This window comes from Triturus cristatus, chromosome 9 (assembly GCF_964204655.1).
Source record: "Triturus cristatus chromosome 9, aTriCri1.1, whole genome shotgun sequence".
Lineage (NCBI taxonomy): Eukaryota > Metazoa > Chordata > Amphibia > Caudata > Salamandridae > Triturus > Triturus cristatus.
The window spans coordinates 725,015,573-725,035,651 of NC_140592.1; the positions used below are offsets into that span (position 1 = coordinate 725,015,573).

The 20,079-nt window shown below is 46.6% G+C and overlaps 1 protein-coding gene across 2 annotated transcripts in view; it reads right to left on the reverse strand.

Annotated features, from left to right (window-relative positions):
- EFEMP2 (EGF-like fibulin extracellular matrix protein 2) overlaps positions 1–15,788 on the reverse strand; it is a 107,215-nt gene extending 91,427 nt beyond the window's left edge. The window contains exon 1 of one of the 2 annotated variants that reach the window (XM_085625916.1): positions 15,768–15,788. The gene's annotated coding sequence lies outside the window, so the exon portion shown is untranslated. Of the gene's footprint in view, positions 1–14,972; positions 15,185–15,767 lie in introns of those variants that run through there. The other variant, XM_085625917.1, reaches the window with a different exon arrangement.
- Positions 15,789–20,079: the final 4,291 nt, after the last annotated feature.

A 20,079-nucleotide genomic window follows, 5' to 3' on the forward strand; every position in this document is an offset into this window, starting at 1 on the left:
CGGAGCTGTGGCGCACAATAACTGGCGCATCCCTGCTGATATGCAGGGATGCGCCAGTTATTGTAAATATGCCCCATAGCATCTTGCAAAAAATTGCGTGACATGATTTTAGTACAATATTCACTTACGGGAGGCTGTTTCACAAAGAAAAACGGCTTGCTAACTTTTTTTATGGAGGTATGCCCTCAGAAAGTCATGCAAGATGCTGGTATACCGCATTTTAGGATGTATGCATACTTTGTAATGTTCATGACATGTCACAAAAGTTAACAAACAAAAATTGTGCAAATTCACAGAGTCAAGGATGTGCAGTCATCTAGGCACAGCTACAAGAGCTGGCAGTGTACATCTTTCTAGCCAGGTTGCACCCCATGCCGGTTAGTAGCTGTGTTTCTACACAGATCTGTCTGGCAGCACCACTGAGACCCATGTAACTCGTTCACAGTTGACCTCACCCATGGAGAGCTGTGCTATTCATTGCTTACTCCAGCACTTGGGACCACCACGAAGATCTCCTACTGCCGCTCTGGTATAATGAGTGCCAGATTTGGGTTTTACTATCAAAGGACTTGTGGGAGCAGATATTGGTCACATATATAAGAGCTACTTGAGGTGGGAGCTGGGACTAGTCAGTCTCAATGACAAACACAGTTGTGGGTCTAGCAAAGTGTCTCAGGGGACTTCTTGTGGCCCTCGCGTGGCAGCACCTGTAACATGAGCTGCACTTGTTAAAAGCAGAGCCAGTTTCAGGGGCTTCACCTAATAAAACCAATCCTCTAGGCTAAGGAAGGGGGTGCTTGTACACAAATCTTTTTTCCATGTCTCTTCAGACACTTTAGTTGCTGATTCTTCCATTGTTTATGTCTGCCTTTTTAACTGTCCATTTGTTTATCTCAGAGATGTTAATGACATGCTTGCATCTGCATTTGAAAGGTTGTCTCTGGCCTCTCACCCACTTGGATGTTTAACTTTGATTGCCCACAAAAAAAGTAGCAAAAAGTGATGAACGAAATTTTATTTTGCATTTTTTTTAAATCTGGCAATTGACATGCAAGAGGTCCTGGAAGAAACAGCCAAACCTCCTATGGAATTACCATACATTCATGTAGTCATATAGGGTGATGCACCCTCACCTACCTAGTGTGTTATGCTTCATTAATGAGTTAAACATCTAGCAGCGGAAAGCAACCGAGAGTAATACTGTTCACTGGTTTTACATTGATTCCCTAGTTTGGAAGATGTTATCTCTGAAATCGACATTTATATCCTCCCTTTGTTAAACTTGGACCTATGTTAAAATTGTTTGTGGGTGAGCTAAAAATGTTTTTACTGATGTCTCCCTAGTACAAGTTTCAAAACTGAAGGATCAGGTAATGAACACGACTTCTCTTTTCCGTCTCCATGTTTCAATGCTTTAAACATGGGCCTAAGGGGCCCAGCACCATCCTCAGGACTAGAGGGTCCTGGTATCCCACATCAAATACGGTGAAATAGTCCTTGGTGCTTAGGACATGTTATGCAAGTGCATTCATTATATACTTTGTTTTTTGCATAAGATTGGGCAACAGCAGTGGAAGAAACTCTCCTTCGTAGACCAGGCACATCCTGGGCAAAACCAGTTTATGCTTCTGTCCTTCAGATGACGGATACATCGAGAGCAGCAGATACTGCGGTCTCCTATTCAGTGCAGAACAGATCCAGAGGGGCAGTCTAGCAGAAGCATTAATCGCTTACAAAACTGTACAGTTAAGGTATGAGTGACAAGTAGGTTACAGAACATATACATGTCAGGCATGAGTGACAATGTAGATTGCAGACAGATATCTGGAACGAACAGGTGCTCAACTCACTGACAGGAATGTGAAGGCAGTGGCGGCTCCTCCGCTATGGCGCAGGAGCGTCGTCCCACTGCTTTTAAGCAGTGCCAAGTGGAAACATAAAATGATAATAACCTAGAGATATTATCTTTTTATGCTTTGTGTCCTGCTGCTTTGCGGGTGGGAGGGCTGCTCTATTCTTTGAGCAGGGGAGGAATGGTTTGCCCACACCTAAGTGCGCAATGACTGTTTGGTTGGCCCTCTCTGGAAGCCTAATCCAGTCATTCGCACTTTCCCCGTTCTTCATGCAAGCTGGAGGTGGGAAGCCCTAGAAGTATACTGGGCTAGTGCAAGTGAAATGAGTGCTGACTCTTCTTGGCAAATGCAAACACAGTCTAAACTGGGGTGGCATGGTGAGCAAAAGAATGATGGATTTAACCCATACCGCTTGACTGGGGTGAATGTTTTGATTTGTTCTGCATTCCGTCCATTAATTGTGTGTCTTTTGTTTTCTCACCCTACGTGCACCAGGTATGCCCAGACGTGGGTCCTGGGCTCACTGTGCCACTGGAATCAAGCTATCCTGGATGAAGAGGGGTGAAACCCCGAAACCGGTCCTAGGATGCTTGTTTCCGGTCCAGGGAGGACCTGGCTTGGCAGTTTGGGCTGGACTGTTTCCATGAGGCACTGGGTCAAGACTGATTTGCATATGGCCAGGTCTTAACCTCGGGTGGCATGGTGAGCAAAAGAATGATGGATTTAACCCAGATCTCTTGACTGGGGTGAATGTTTTGATTTGTTCTGCATTCCGTCCATCAATTGTGTGTCTTTTGCTTTCTTGCCCTAAGTGCGCCAGGTATGCCCAGACGTGGGCCCTGGGCTCACTGTATTGCAAAAATATATGTATATCCATTTAAATTCATATGTATGCACTCACACTAACATGAGGCCCAGAGCTCCAAAGGACTTCCTATCTGACCTTGCCTGGACAAGCTCCAGCAGCTATCCTGAATCAGCCTTAAAGGTCACTTTCTGTGTCCTGACGTCATCATAAGTTTCTTATCTGGTTGTGCAAGTTGCTTACACAGTGCCGAGCCAACCTTCTGGTCTGTCCATATCTGGCTGTTTATAATTTGCATGGTGCAGACTTTGCACATCCTTGTTAGCCATATTTGGCTTGGTGCCTTATTCTAGTTCCGCTGACATGGCATTACTGAACAATATAGCACCCAGAAACCAGCCACTCTGGGAAGAAGCGGTCTGAGAGCCCCTAAGGTGGCAGATCTGACTTATTCCTTGCTAATTAGCAATGATGCATGCTTTGGTACCAATAAATAAATTTCACTCTATTTCTGAGCATACCAGTCCTGGCTGGCGAAAAGATCCCCACCCTCCTGTTCGCCGACGACACTCTCCTGATTTCAAAATCCCCGGCTGGCCTACAAAGAAACCTAGACAGATTTGCCTCCTTTTGCAAATCCTATGGGCTCATTATTAATACCGAAAAAACTAAACTAATGGTTATAAACCCTCCGAGACGTTTTAGCTATACTTTTACTCTTGATGGCACTCCCCTAGACATTGTAGATTCTTTTGATTATCTAGGGATACGTATTGCAAAAGGGATGAAGTGGAGTGCACATCTGACTAAGATGCTTCTGTGCCACAAGAGGGTTTCCGGTGCCATTATAAGAGAACAACATCTCTCTACTAGTCGACCTGTGGCACCGGCTCTTGTGGTATATGAGGCTCAGGCACTGTCTAGCTCTATGTATGGGGCTGAAATCTGGGGCCATGAAAACATTCACGATTTGGTTGTCTCAGAGAACAAATTTATGAGGAACCTCATCTCTGTCCCAACATCATCCCCCCTAAAACCTTTGCTGCATGACCTGGGGAGACACTCTATTCAGGACATTGCACGTCTACGACCCTTATTATTCTGGGCAAGACTGCGGAGGACCCCTGAACTTGCTAAATATGCAGCAGGTTTAAATGATCTCTTATTAGCAGACACTGGGCGGAGGTTAAAATGGATCACTCACATAAAGCAAACACTGAAATTTATTGGCTATGAAGACTCCTGGGTATCCCAGGTACCCCCTCCGAAACAGGATCTTAAGGAAGCTTATTGGAGTTGGGTAAATACAAGAGATCTGAATAATCCCAAATTGGGGAAGCTGAGTGAGGCCTTCTTCGAACATAAGCCCTTTTGTAAACTGGAGGCATACCTTGACTTCATCCAGTCCCCACTGGACAGATCCCTGTATGTACGTTTCAGATTAGGGTCCCTCCCCCTTAATTGTGTGACTGCTGGCTGGAAGGGATCCTTACCTTCATCTGCTGGTTGTCCGAGCTGCACAGCACCTAGTGAGTCTACTCCTCACTTCTTATTTGCTTGCTACCATTATCGAAGGCCAAGAGCCAAATGGTTGCGTCCGATCTGTAGAATGTTGGGATGCCGTGACTATCGTACTGTGCTACGCATTCTGCAGACTGATACCTCGTCCCTTACTATTGTCTGCGGCATTGCCAAGTACTTGGGCTGTGCTTGGCTATTGCGTAAGAAAAAAAATTTCAGCGCAACTGCTTTGATCCACTTTTGTGATCGACCACTATCTGCACTTTAACGAACCCTAAGTCACTAAGCACTTTGTCTCTGTTTCCTATATGCTGTTCTTAACCGTTTTTATAACTTTTTAAGATGTTCACGATCATTGTTGTTGTTTTTATGTCTATCTTGATCCTTTTTTTATCATTGTATGTTGTGCTTTTATGATATTTTATATCGAATAAAGCTTTACCTACCTACCTACCTGAGCATACCTGTTATGACTGGTGAGTTTCTTTCATTTGCTCCTGGGAGGGTGCCAGTATTTCCCCATCACACTGTGCCACTGGAATTAAGCTATCCTGGCTGAAGAGGGGTGAAACCCCGAAACCGGTCCTAGGAGGCTTGTTTCCGGTCCAGGGAGGACCTGGCTTGGCAGTTAGAGCTGGACTGTTCCCATGAGGCACAGGGTCAAGACTGATTTGCATATGGCCAGGTCCTAAACTGGGGTGGCATGGTGAGCAAGAGAATGATGGATTTAACCCAGATCTCTTGACTGGGGGTGAATGTTTTGATTTGTTCTGCATTCCGTCCATCAATTGTGTGTCTTTTGCTATCTCGCCCTAAGTGCGCCAGGTATGCCCAGATGTGGGTCCTGGGCTCACTGTGCCACTGGAATCAAGCTATCCTGGCTGAAGAGGGGTGAAACCCCGAAACTGGTCCTAGGATGCTTGTTTCCAGTCCAGGAAGGACCTGGCTTGGCAGTTCGGGCTGGAGTGTTCCCATGAGGCACAGGGTCAAGACTGATTTACATATGACCAGGTCTAAACTGGGGTGGCATGGTGAGCAAAAGAATGATGGATTTAACCCAGATCTCTTGACTGGGGGTGAATGTTTTGATTTGTTCTGCATTCCGTCCATCAATTGTGTGTCTTTTTCTTTCTCGCCCTAAGTGCTCCAGGTATGCTCAGACGTGGGTACTGGGCTCACTGTGCCACTGGAATCAAGCTGTCCTGGCTGAAGAGGGGTGAAACCCCGAAACCAATCCTAGGATGCTTGTTTCTGGTCCAGGGAGGACCTAGCTTGGCACTACGGGCTGGACTGTTCCCATGAGGCACTGGGTTAAGACTGATTTGCATATGGCGAGGTCTAAACTGGGGTGGCATGGTAAGCAAGAGAATGATGGATTTAACCCAGATCTCTTGACTGGGGGTGAATGTTTTGATTTGTTCTGCATCCCGTCCATAAATTGTGTGTCTTTTGCTGACTCTTCTTGGCAAGCACGCTCCTTCACTGCACAACCTTTTCTGTTATTGCCTTTTTACACTAATTCATGCTATTGTTTGGTTTGTTAGCTGAAGTAAGGCGTGGTATGGTTTAAGAAAAACTCTTTATGCCTTTGGGATTAAAACTGCTTCTGTGGGTCAGACAGTAGAATGTTCCATTCGTCAGCTAGGTTTTTTTCCGCTGTGTGTTGAGCTACTGACCCTGCCCCTCTAGGGACTACCGGCTGTAAGATAGCTTTCCTACACCCAGGAAAAAGACCTCCCTTTCTGGAGTCAGCACACTTTCCAAGGACCTAGACACGGTCTCCCTTTTTTGCAGGTTAGCAGGTACACTTTCTGTTATTTGCCTTTGCTTTTGTTTTGTTTCTGTGTTGTTTTCGTTGCTCACGAACACTAAGCTCGTTAACATTAAATATTAGTGAATTGTAACGAATGAACTCGGGGAACAACCTTTACAACGCAACTTTTACAACGCACTACCATTACAACGAAACTGTTACAACGCAAATGCATTGACAACGCATGCCATTACAACGCAAGTCTTTACATCGACTTGCACTAGATGGCGTGCTAACATTAAAAATAGTGTAGTTTACTATCCAAACACCTTCCCTACTGTTACGTGGACTGGAGTTAGAATAGTAAATTACACTTTTTTAATGTTAGCACGCCATCTAGTGCAAGTCGATGTAAAGACTTGCGTTGCAAAGACTTGCGTTGTCACTGCATTTGCCTTGTAAAAATTTCGTTGTAACAGCATGCGTTGTAAAAGCATGCGTTGTAACATCATACATCCAATGAACTCAGCTTTGGTAGGATGATTGTGTTCCTCCACTCAGCAGTTTATAGATTCAGCTAGTGGTCATGACATCATTTGTTTGTATATGCTGCTCAACTTATTGAACATTTCTGTAACAATGTTCAAAATGTGGGTGCTCCCATTACTGCTACATTACTGAAGTTAGAGGAAAAGTGTAAAATAGAAGTGTTACTCAAAGATCAAGTGTAGCAAATGAGCAAGGCACATTCAGCAGGGGAGTGGTAGAGGTGTATGTCCAGTGGTGACTCTTGGAGCATATTGTCACAAATATATGACTAAGGAATGGTGTGGTAAGATATTGCATTTAAAAAGAGCACATCTTCCATTGAAATGGCCTCATGAACCACTCATGCAGTTTTACTGCTACACATTCATGGTGCGTACACAATAATGTGTGGAAATCATGCTTCAGGTCACAATTACCATTTGTGTAAAGTGTCTCGTTTGTTTTCATCCTGTTGAAATCTTTGTTTCGATCACACTTAAGAATTAGACAAAAACATGTTTCATACTATATACTTACCTTGCGACTGATACATTTTTTCAGATTTCCGTCACAAGTTAGAAAAAGGAAAATGTAACCGACACATATCAGAATAAGCATTTTGCCAGAAAACCTTGTCTGGCATTTGACCTCTGTCCTTGAACGTATAGCAAATGCAACAATATATAAACTATATTTGAAGGAGTCTTTCTTGCTTATTCTCCTTGCGACCTTCTGCAAGGTTATTTAGGGGTGGCTGCGGCATCTCTTGCGCCCCTCTGTAACTGCATTTTTGTGCTAATGTGTTTTTCATTATAAGGATTGTGCTGATGTTAATGATTGTTTAGTGAACATAAATAGTAAATTTAGATTAATGTGGTTTCATTTATTTTAAAACCATAAATGCCAAGAAAACACAGCTTCAAGGCACCAGATAGCAAAAACGAAGGCAAGTGAAAACCTAAATGGAAGGGGGATGGGAGCACACTGCTTCACCTCCCAGCACAGTTCTTCCCTTAGCATCCTGGTAAATGCAGTTCAGTGTCAATGCTTACTTGAAATGTTGCTGAAGTGTTTCACCAAAGTTAGTGCAGGTTACTGCTGTTAATCTCTAGACATGTGTTTCTGTTTAAAAAGGTTCCCTTGAGCCACTGAGCTGACGAGCTCTTGGAGATGTACTTGTGCGTCAGGGAGAGGTACAGAGACCTGAGTGGATTGTGACAGCTTTCTCAGCAACCCCAGATGAATTTCGTTTTTATCTCTACTGATGATGGATAATATCCAGAAACACGTGTCTAGAGATTAACAGCACTAACTAACCTGCACCAACGTTAGTTAAACACTCAACAAAAATTCAAGTAAGCATTTACACTGAACTGCATTTACCAGGATGCTAAGGGGCACACTGTGCTGGGAGGTGAGGCAGTGTGCTCCCATCCCCCTTCTGTATAAAAAGGCTCCCTTGAGCCACTGAGCTGACGAGCTCTTGGAGATGCACCTGTGCGTCAGGGAGAGGTACAGAGACCGTAGAGGATTGTGGCAGCTTTCTCAGCAACCCCAGACAAATTTCGTTCTTATCTCTGCTGATGAAGGATAATATCCAGAAACACATGTGTCTATAGATTAACAGCACTAACCTGCACCAACTTTGGTGAAACACTTCCACAAAAATTCAAGTAAGCATTTAAACTGAACTGCATTTACCAGGATGCTAAGGGGCAAACTGTGCTGGGAGGTGAAGCAGTGTGCTCCCATCCCCCTTCTGTATAAAAAGGCTCCCTTGAGCCACTGAGCTGATGAGCTCTTGGAGATGCACCTGTGCGTCAGGAAGAGGGACAGAGACCGTAGAGGATTGTGGCAGCTTTCTCATTAACCCCAGATGAATTTCGTTCTTATCTCTACTGATGATGGATAATATCCAGAAACACGTGTCTAGAGATTAACAGCACTAACTAACCTGCACCAACGTTAGTTAAACACTCAACAAAACTTCAAGCAAGCATTTACACTGAACTGCATTTACCAGGATGCTAAGGGGCAAACTGTGCTGGGAGGTGAAGCAGTGTGCTCCCATCCCCCTTCTGTTTGAAAACCTAAATAGCTTACAAGATCATGATCAAATAAAATACCATCAGGAAGAAATACAACTGAGAATGTTAAAACAGGTAGATTAAAAGCAAGTCTATGGGTATAACATCATTATGTATTATGTGTTGTGCACTTTCTAACGTTTTACATATTTTCTAATAGAGGCTTAAGAGGCAGGTATTATTCTTTTTTTTAATGTATATTGACTTATTAAACACTGTTGTTGTGCTCATCTCAAAATTATATAGATGGCGCCACCATGTGGTGGACTGTCACAAGAACAGGTGCTGACAATTAATTGCTGGTGCGGAGCACCAGAAACCACCAGCTCAAATTAGGCACTGTCTTGAGTTATTTACTCGAGTGTCTGTATTCACAGCTGTGGCAGGCCATCGAAATAGTTCATGCAACTTTTCTTGAAAATGAGGCATAACATGAGTAAACTGTATTTAATATACCTAATTCTGCATGTTTTGTCATTTTTTATGGGCCTTTCCCCCCCGTTATACTTCAATAGCTTTGACCTGGCCGAAATTATCAGAAGAAAACTGTGAAGGTATGAAGATTACCACACAATTTGTAATTCTGTTCCCTATGCAAATACGCAAATGCACAGGAATCAGAATGTATCCCTGCACTTGTAATCAGGGTCTTAGTGATTGTGAGGTGGAAAGTGCTCACACACATCTGAGAGCCTGCATGGACCAATACTACAGTGCTGTTTATGTGTGTTGGGAAACCACGTGAGCAAGCAACTCCTAACGTTTATGGGATGAAGTACTTGGTCGGGTGGGCATTCTTTGGGTCTTTGGTGTGCCTAGATGGTTGGGAAACGGCCAAAAAATTCAGTGTTAGCTCACAGTTGGCTGAGGGCGGTAGGGATCTTCCCCAAGCCCTCTTTCATCCAAGTGGGCCCTCAACCATATTCTTATATTTGTTTTCTAACCCTGGGTACTATTTTAAGGTCTGTGACCCGCGACTTTTTAAGGAGAAACATGGCGACGAGAGCAGGCAACATGTGAGTGGCACAGTGGTCTGTCTTGTCCACCACACAGAGGGGACGCGCTGCCATGCGCGCTAGTCCAGGATAGAGCAGGCCCAGGTGGTTCCTGAAAAAGGTGGAAGGGACCCCAGCAAGAAACACATCTTACAGCTTTCCACTGCTGGCTCACAGGCCCCAGGGGTGCAGGATCGCCATGGAGTAAGAGCCTGGGGTAATAAGCCTTGGAGGATGAGCCGCAGACCTCGAGGTGAAAGGAGGGAGAAGAAAACGCTTCTGCTATTGTCACAGTACAGTCCTGTGTTCCTATCACCTTAGCCTGGGTCAGCTGCTGCCCTGCTGTGCTTAAAGCAGTCACACCTTCACCTTTTTTCAGAACCGACCTGTTTTGTATACGGCTCAGTAGGCACATGACCTAATTTAGCAGCATTTTTCAGAATGTCACCTTTTGTGTAGATTAATGTAATTATACACAGTAATACAAATGCCCTCATTACAATATCTGCAGTATATCGGCGGGAAATTGAGCTCTTGGTAAATATCAATTTCCCCCTTTGCACACAGGGCCGGCTTTAGCACTGTTGGTGCCCAGTGCGACACTCTTTTATGGCGCCCCCACCCCCATGACCTCCTCCTTGGATTCTCGCACTACCACCGGGCAAAAGTGCCCCTCATCTCTCCAATCATAAGTTATTCCTAAACATAGCACTCTCACGGAGGTCAGCGCCTCCTCCAGAGGCCAGCCCCGGTGCGGCAGCACCAATCGCACTGCCCTAAAGCCAGCCCTGTTTGCACAAACTCAGCTTTTTTGGCTCTATTTGCCTGTATGGTGATGAGAAGTGTGCAGGCAAAATCCCTGGCGTGCGCCATTTATGCTCAGGTGGTAACACCGTTTTAAACATAAACTACCGGATGACGTCACTACTCATACAGGATCAACATTAATCCAGAAGTGGGAGCTGATTAGCACAGATAATTGACAGCTATTGACTTTTTTTTACAGGTAAGTAGTTCTAAAATAATGCAAATAGTGATTTGTGTTACTTTGCATCAAGGGCCCGGGCCCGCCCCTCCCTGCACACGCCAGCTCAGAGCAGGGCCGGACTGGCCGTAGCGGGCACCGGGCAATCCACCGGTGCGCCGCACGGGTGGGGGCCGGTTTTGGGCCCATGGGGGCCGTTTTTGTTACAGGGCCGTAGCTGCAAAATCGTCCCTGTAACAAAGTCGTCCGAAAACCGGCCCTCGCAAAGAGGGGGGGGGGGGGGGGGGGGGGGTTTGGTTCCCAGTCCGGCCCTGGCTCAGAGCCAGCAGCTGAAAAATGAAATGTTAGTAAATATTATTGTATTTTTCAGCTGCTGGCTCTGATCCAGTGGGGCGACGCTCCTCCGTCATTGCGCAGGAGCCGCCGCTGCGGTCTGTTCTCTCCTAAAGGGACAGTCCAGCCTTGACTGACAGGCGCGTCCCCTCTGAATGGGAAGCCGGGCAACAACAGATGTGCATTCATCATCGTCATCATAAAACTTTATTTCGGCATTCAAATGCCATAAAAGCAACATTAAGAACAGTCAATAAAAGTACATTGATTTCATTAAATATGTACAAAATTTAAAAAGTGACATTTAAAAAGTGGTTAATACAACACAATCAATGATAAGGCCCCACCATTGTCCTTAGATAAAAAAAACTGAGAAATGCATTATACAACTCATTCATGCAATTCCTGGCTTGTCAATGTACTGGGTCGATATTTAAGAATGGCCCTGCGCCATGCACCACACATTGAATAGAAAATGTGAGATGGAATACACAACAGGCAGATGCATATTAGTTTTAAAAATCCTGTACGCTTCAGAGCAGCGGCGTGTCGCTTTGCTCCGCCTCAGTGATGAGGTACACCTATAGTCTCTGTGTCACCACGCGCTAAGAACCCCCAACTTGGTTAAGGTGGCCACCCATCCCAATTTCTGCAGGATTGTCCCACATTTGAAGTGTCTGCCCTGTATCCCGCCGCAAAGGTGATGTAGCCTGAGGGACTTTTGAAGCCTAGAGAAGACAGATGACTCTTTTCAGAGGAGCTGCAGGGTGGACGACCTTCACTGAGGGCCCCTTGCATCACTGGGTGTCAGTGGAATTGCCCCGGCTGTATTAAATATAATTTCACCCAGTGCTTAATTTGTAGAATAATAAGTGCCAGGGCCCTCGTGAGGGGGCCACTCCATCTTGCACCACCCATTACCGCTGCTGATGACAGTACATGCACAACTACTAGCCATTACACTGCTACAAGTGTAATAATTCAGACTAAGTCCCACCAAAGTTATAAGAATGGCTTAGGAGGCAGGTATTCGTTGTTTTAATGGCTAATTGATGAATAAACAACTGTTGTTGTGCTTATATCTGTATTACACAAACAGCGCCACCATGTGGCAGCTGTCATAAGTGCCGGTGTTGACAATTATGTGCGGAGCTGGAACACCAAAAACCACTGGCTCAAAGTAAACATTCGTTGCACCCCTTCATAATAAATACCCCTGATAAACTCAACACCTGATCAGATATATATATATACTTTATAGGTCGTAGTCTGAAATATGGAGTAGGGAATATCGTAATACCATAAAATCAAAGGCCAAAAATTGAGGGCAAAAATACTGAAAGGTAAAAGCATATAAGGAAGTATAGCTTTACTACTCTTACGGGTTCTAAATGCATAAGCTGCAGAGGGGTTGGCGCGGGCACACTGACAGGGGGGGTGGGGGTAGAGAGGGTGGTTGGTGGAAGAGTTAGGGAGAAAATATGGAAGAACCGGTTTCTCCTGACATGTACATTGCTGGTTGGGTCTTCTATAAAATGCTAGTGTATGTACTCTTGGTTTTATGGAACACTGACTGGAAAACTCAATAAAATTCTTTAAGAAAAAAAAAAGCTTTACTATTCTTACCTCCTTGGAGATATATATATATATATATATATATATATATATATATATATATATATATATATATATATATATATATATATATATATATATATATATATATATATATATATATATATAGTCAAGGTTCATGTATGTGGAGTTATTACATCTATGCATACTGATTTCTCGATTTTTCCTGTCCTCCATGTTTTGGTTATGATATTAACGTATAACAATATTCCCTACTCGATATTCAGGACCCACACCATTTTCAAGAGAACCAGGTGTCTGATTAGAGAAGGGTTTAAGGAGTGAACCCCCTCCCTCCCAAATACGCGCCTCCTCGGTGCTCTGTGCGCACAAAGGGCGCTGCACAGGGACAATCGTAAATTGGCCTCCCCAACCTCGGGGACCCGTACTTAGCAAAAAGTTAATGAATAGAAAATGTTGAATCTGTGTAAACCACTGGTGATTATTAGAGGGGCATTCCATTCCATCGTTTCTTAACTTTTCTGCATAATTAGGCAGGGACCACCTATAAACAATGCGTGGATGCCTAACAGCCCAGCACTGTCACAGTTCGCATTGAAAGTGCCTGCAGAGAGCAGATGCGTGGGAGCCCAGCCAACCCCTGGAAGAGAGAGTTAAGCAGCTGCTTGGCTCCTTGAAAGGGGTGTCACAGCAGCACTTAAGCATCTGTGCATCCTATTTATAGCCTGCTCGGAAGCATGCTAGGAGCACTTCAAAACGCTGGCTGCAGCGCACCCTCCACAGATGTTGCAATCTGTCCCGCTCCCTTCCATACGGGCATTTGGAAGAGATGGACAGATGCTCTGTGGGCGCTCCACAAATAACTCTCAAAACCACTCTATGGCATTTAAGTACTGAGGATAAGTTATCAGCTCTATAGATGCACCTCAATCATGCCATGCGGCACATAATGCCATGTCAGTACTGTGACTCACGCAGCTCGGCTGATAACCCTGTAGCACCGTCTTCTATTTCTAATCCTGGGATTTAAACGTAGCTCCTTCAATGCGCCTCAGTCCTGATCTAGCGTAACCCCATACTGTGAGAGGATTGCAGACCCCCTACACTGCTCTGCCAATGCGCCCAGTGCCAGATTACCAAATAGGGAAAGCGGGCACCGGCCTATGGCCCCCCACTCCTTTTAGGGGCCCCGTGATAACGGATCCATATTATATTGATGTGATCTTGAAAGAAAATTACAATCAAGCTTTCTTAAATTGTTTCCAAAAGATAGAAAAAAAGCAACTCAACGAAACGAAAACTTCACATTAAAGACTCTATAGACAAAATACTGTATTAACGTAATCTAGTGGTTTGTTTAAATTGTTGGTGGGTAAAATTATAAACGTATTAGGAGATCATTTGCGGGGGAAGGGGGTGGGGTGGGGTTCGACTGCCTAAGGGCTTCCACAGGGTTTAATCCGGCACTGAAGGTACCTCGACCCTGACCTGCAGCACCTTCTCCTGTTCCAATGCTGGGGCCACGTGCTAGTCTAAAGGCAGCACAGTCACAAAGCGGAAGTGCCGTTCCACTAATCTAACCCTGGGCCACACACAGCTCTGCCAATGTCCCTCAGTTCTTACCTGCAGTATATACCACGCCGTGCCAGAACTGGGAAGCCTTCCACGAGCTTTCAGCTGCCCTAGCGCTGTCAATAATGCTGGAAATGGGCAGGTGCTGTCCGGTACGGAGTATCTGAACATCTTTAGTTTGAAAGGAAGTGTATCCGCACTGCTACAATACATTTCCATCTCAAACATTAGCTCTACCCCACACAGAGTTCTGCCAATGCACCCCTGTGCCCTGCTGCTGACCCTCTGGTACCCTGAGCACTGCCGATGCCATTCAATCCTGGCCTGTAGGCCGTGCTCCTGTCCCATGACTGGGTCTCCAGACATTTCTATCCCACTGAACCCCTCCAAGGCATGGAACAACGTCTGCCTTTTGAATCTCACTGTACCACTGCGAGTAACAAACATTCCCCCAAACCTTTCAATCTCTCTGCACCCAATAAAGATCATCTTCGGGGATTTCAGTCCCACTGCACCAAATAAAGACCACCTCAGGCGTGTCTAACTCACTGCACCAGTTCACAAGGCACCCCCAGACGGTAACGACTCACTGCACACAGCTAAGAACACCCATGCCCTTACATTTATATCACACTGCACACAGTGCAGGACTGACTCGGCACTTCTATCCTGTCTCCTCTCAGCGCTGCGTGTCGTGGACTATAGAAGACCCCTATGTTGCTCACTCTTTCATTAGTCCAGCCATACCCAGTGAACTCTTGCTGTGCGTCCTCCTCTCGGCGCTTTGTTTACTCCTTGCTCCGGTTGCACAGCACGCCTGGCGTCTTGAAGGCCTCGCCTGGCCCCCCGCAAAGCCCAGTGACAGACTTGCTTTGAGAAACAACAGTGACACATAGACCCACCCGTAAGGCCTCGGTTCACTCGTACATGCGTAGTTTTCTTACCTTTATTTCTCTTTTATGGCGCGCTCCCTTCAAAATACGGAAAATCCAGAAAAGTCGTCCTCTGCGTGTTTCCGCAGCCCCCGGGAGTCTGGGCTCGCGCCTGGAGGGGGGAGGTATTGATATGGACTCCGAAGAACTTGCGGCCACAACTAAACTAACCCTCGCGCACGCACGCACGCGCCCTCCTCTCTCTCCCGCTCTCTCTCTACTCTGATGAATTCCTGGGTTGATTCCAGGAGGGCCTGGCGCCTGCCAGTAAAACCCACCCCACACCTGGTTTTACTTAAAGCCTGCTCCCAGCGAGCAGCAACCCTTTCATGTCCAGCTGCTCAGTCCGTCAGACAAGCCTGGCTCTGCGCCCCCAACCGACCCCCCCCCACACACATACTGCACACACCCCCAACACACACCGACCGGCACACTGCCCCTTCCCCACTCACCATCACAAACACAGGCTTGTACACGTCAAGTTCTCACCTTCTTTTACCCTCACACACGGTCACCGGCCACCTGTACACCCTCGCACAGTTGCCATGTGCCGCCATGAGCGAAACTTGGCTGTGCGGCTGATAGCATGTTTTATCCTTGGATTGTAGTTTCGCTTTTAACATGGCAGGCGTGGGCTAAAAAATCCACCACGATTCTTCCGCCACCCACTCTGTTTCTCCCCTCTCCTGCCCCCATCTCTCCTTCGCCATCTTCCACAGACACACATCCACCTTTCCATTCACTCCCTACTCCTACAAGTAAACCTTCAATCAATCAATCATAGTATTTATAAAGTGCACTACATACCTGTGAGGGTCTCAAGGTGCTAGGGAGGGGGGGGGGGGCGGGCGTGAGGCTGCTACTGTTCGAAGAGCCAGGTCTTGAGAAGTCTACTGAAGGTTAGGAGGTTTTCGGTCTGCTGCAGGTGGATGGGAAGGATGTTCCATGTCTTGGCGGCGAGGTGGGAGAATGATCTGCCGCCGGCGGTCACTCTTCGGATGCGGGGGAGGGTGGCGAGGGCGTGGTCTGCGGAGCGGAGCTGGCCGGTGGGGGTGTAGAGGCTGAGTCAGCAGTTGAGGCTTTACACTTGACTTCCCCTTAATTCCACACAGATACCTTGGAACTGCACAACCTGTAACCACAACCAACTGCTCTGACACAAAACTCCATACATGTATCCATACATGATCTAAAATCTAAACCTATAATCCTTTTCCCTACACCGCTCTCTTGCACACACCCACACACATGCCTCCACTGATCTAAATCGCCACATATCCAACATCCCGAAGCAAAGAAACACACATTGGTACCGATTCTCATTTCCTCACATACGCCAACGTGATCTCTGTTGGCTCACGCGTGCAACTGCAAGCCTTTTCCCCTCTCACCCACTATGGTGTGAGGGTTCTTGATTTCCACTATGTAAGTGCGTGGAATCTTTACACCCATCTACACTAACAAACACATACAACTGCGTACTTCACTCTCTACCCACACAAACGCACACTTGCCCCTCAACACACTCACACACTCTGATCACACCCTTCCTCTCATCTATGACCACAGGCCAAGCACCCTTCCCCTCAACCTCCACACAGGAACACCCATGCACACCTTTCCATTTACTCTCTCCCTCTTACACACCCTCATACAAGGAGATCTGCACCCTCTTTTTTCACATATCCTCAAACAGGCACAGACCTACACATTCCATATCTAGCCCATGTTCACATATATCACTGATATAGACCTGCACAGTTAACCCTCCCACCGCCCCAACACGCTCACACATTTGCTCCCACATTCTCGCTCCTTACAAACCAGGTAACCTTTCACACGCATACTCTCTCACATTCGCACAATTTGGACAGAGGATGTACTGGCTTGGGGCCTGTTCCTACAGCTATCAGCTCATGCTGACACCCAGTTAAAGCCCCAGCAAATCATTCCTACTGTGTCCCCATGTCATGCCAGGATGAAGTGATACTGAGATGCCAGCGAAAATCCTCTGTGTATACCACACTGAGCTGCAGGTTGCAAGGATACTAGGGGGGTTGAAAGCTCCTATTCCCAGGGCCACTGGAATTACGAGATTGTGCGGCCGCGGCGATTATCGCATATTTATAGATTTGCCACATAATCCATTATCTGCCGCATAATCTGCAGATTTGAACAACAACAAAAAATGTTTCTAGCTCAAACAGTTCAAAAGTTACTAGAAATGCAGCGACCTGTGTTCAGTGGAAGGTCCTTTGCAAAGGTGCACTGGTCAACTTTCTGTTGCTTATTGCTATATTTAAGTGCTAAACTGGTACTAATGAGTTGCAACCAATGCGCAGACAGTGGTACCAAGTTTAACAATGATTAAATAATTAAGTAATGCTGTAATAAAATATGTCACACCGTGCCGCATAATTTTCCTTTTCTTGGCTCATAATTTATTCTACCCTGCTGCCTAATTTGGCCCTCTCCTGCCGCATAATTCCAGTGGCCCTACCTATTCCCCACACCCGCACCAAATGCATCGCTTTATTGTCACTCCCTAATCATGAACAGGCATTCTGAATTAAACCGAGTGTAGGAGAGTAGGGTCTGCTTTCTATGTTCACCCCCACTTTTTGCTTTTGCTTTACTGGTTTTTGACTTAGATGTGGCTGTGGGCCTGCTAACCAGACCCACAGCCCTGCTGTTCTCTCTCTAAATTGATACTATGTACTTTAGGTGCATAACCCATTGGAATAGGATCACCTTATTGGCCCCTGTACAGTGTACCCTAGGTACCCAGGGCATAGGTGTACCCTAGGCCTACCAGGGGCTGCAGCATGTATTATGCCACCCCTGGCCTGGCCTTCCATTATGACACAACTGGCTGATCACTCAGCTGGGGCAAGGTCGTGAAATCACCCCTTGCTTAGGTGTAGTATTCCTATACCTAACTTACATATAGACACATGTGTACCTATCAGCCACTCCTATGGCAGGCCTTAACAATCCTGGAGGCAGAGTGCTTGGTAACATGTGAGATGGTGCTCTAGCATGAGCTGAGCCTGTCTGCGGCTTTCGGAACCATGTCCTTATAGCTGTTCTATGATATAGCCTACCATATACTCTTAAAGTGCCTTATAATCTTAAACGGTTATGGTAACTATGGTTTGGCTTTATCAAAACATGTCGTGTAAGGTGTCTAACACTTTGGAATAATACCCCCATCCTATTTCTGGGGATGAGGATATTATCCCCCCCTTCTAGAGGGAGAAGACATGTTGTAACCTACTTACCCGGTTAAAGTTAACCAGAGCCCCAGCATCACAAAATGGATGCTGCTGCCACAGACACGAGTCTGACCTCCTGCTGCTGGGAGTGATCCCGGCAAGGGAGGCTTGGACAATAGGTTTCCTGCCTTGGGAGGTGCGAGCACCACCCCAGACAGGCCTTAGTGTATTGGGGCAGGGAGGGATGAGTAGAATGAGACATGCCTGGGGCACACAAGGTGTCCCGTGCATAGTCCAGTTCAAACCGGTGCTGGGGCACTTCAGCCCCAGTCCTGGCACGAAACTGGACAAAGGGAAGGGGGTGTAACCACCCCCCTCCCAGGTCCCACCCATAAGGCGTGACCTAGCAGGTAACCCAGCCCCCCAGATTTGGATAAGAGTGGTAGCTGGGCCCCAGGAGATTAGATTATCCTGAACCTGCAACTTGAACAGAAACTCTGGACCTTCGACATTCGACGAAAGAAGAAGACTGAAGAATCTCCCTTGTGGCCAAGGAGTGGCTACCCTGTGCAAACAGGCACCATTAAGAGACTTACCCTTTGCTTTGCTGAAGTTCTACGAGGGACCGACTGCAGAGCCCGACCAGAGCCTTGACTTCCAGACTTCTCCGACCCTGATCCACATCCACAGCCGTGCTGAGATCCGTGGAGGCGACGAGAGACGTGGGACCGGCTACCTGGGAAAAGTGGCTAGTATCTTCAAGCGCAGCTTCTGAGGCACCCTCGAAGTTGTGCACCGGGGATTGAGAAGCCCCAATCCCAAGCACCATCTGCACCGAAGATCAGCCCCCCACACTCCACGAGTCCTGCGTGGGGCCCTTCTGCATTTTCCTGCTTGCCGCGTCTGTCCGGTTGCTTGCCCGCTGGCTAGTGGCCTTTGAGACGACGCACACTGAAATCTTTAGCGCTGGTTTGGCTCCTCCAGACTGGCTCCCGCTTCTCTGCAAAGAAGAAGCACCCCAGACCTTCCTGGTCTGCACCAGAAGCAAGTCCTCCGTTCTTCGTGGGTTCCGCTTGCCAAGGCTTGGTGAGTCCTAGTCCAACTTCGACGCCGCCGACAGCAAGAGCCTTCGTGGGACAGCTCGCCTCCTGGTCCTGGTCATCCTCGACGTTCCCTGGTCCTCGTGGCTGCAGCGACAAGCTTCACCTTCATTTGCAATCTTCACGACATCGCCTGGTTCCTTCCTGGTTCCACGTGGTCACTGGCTAGTGACCTTGACTCTGTCCCTTCTGCTTGCAGGTCTCCTCTCTTCTTGATCCCAGCCTTGGGATCCACCGGACACTCTTCACTGACTGCCTGTCAGCAACTTTCCTTCAGGCATCCATAGAAGTCCACGACGAAACCCGACGCAAGTTCACACCTATGCACCCGCAGCCTGTGGGCTAGGTAACTTGGGTACTTCGGTGCTCACAAGGGTATTGACTATCCTAGGGTCTAGTTTCCGAGTCTCGACTTTCTAGCTATACCAGAAGTGTCCTAAAACTGTTTATTTCTAACTGCTAGTGATTCTATCGACTTTTACGCATTACGCGTGAGTGTTTCCACTCTGCACCTGAATCCCGTGGGCCTCCCACTTCCTAACTGTTGCTAGTGTAGTGTAGCCCCAGCGATTCCCTAGGCCTAGGCCTATCCTAATTCCGTGACAGTGGTCCTTATACCACTTACTTAATATATGGTTTGCGTGGCCCCTAGGGCCTAACTGTATTACTTACCTGTGTGACTTAATGTATGCTTAGGTAAGACTGTGTTGTACTTACCTCTAATCTCATAAAGAGTGCTGAGGGTTTGACTAGAATAAATACACTTTATTTTATATATATATCTGTTGTGGTGTCCTTTCATTT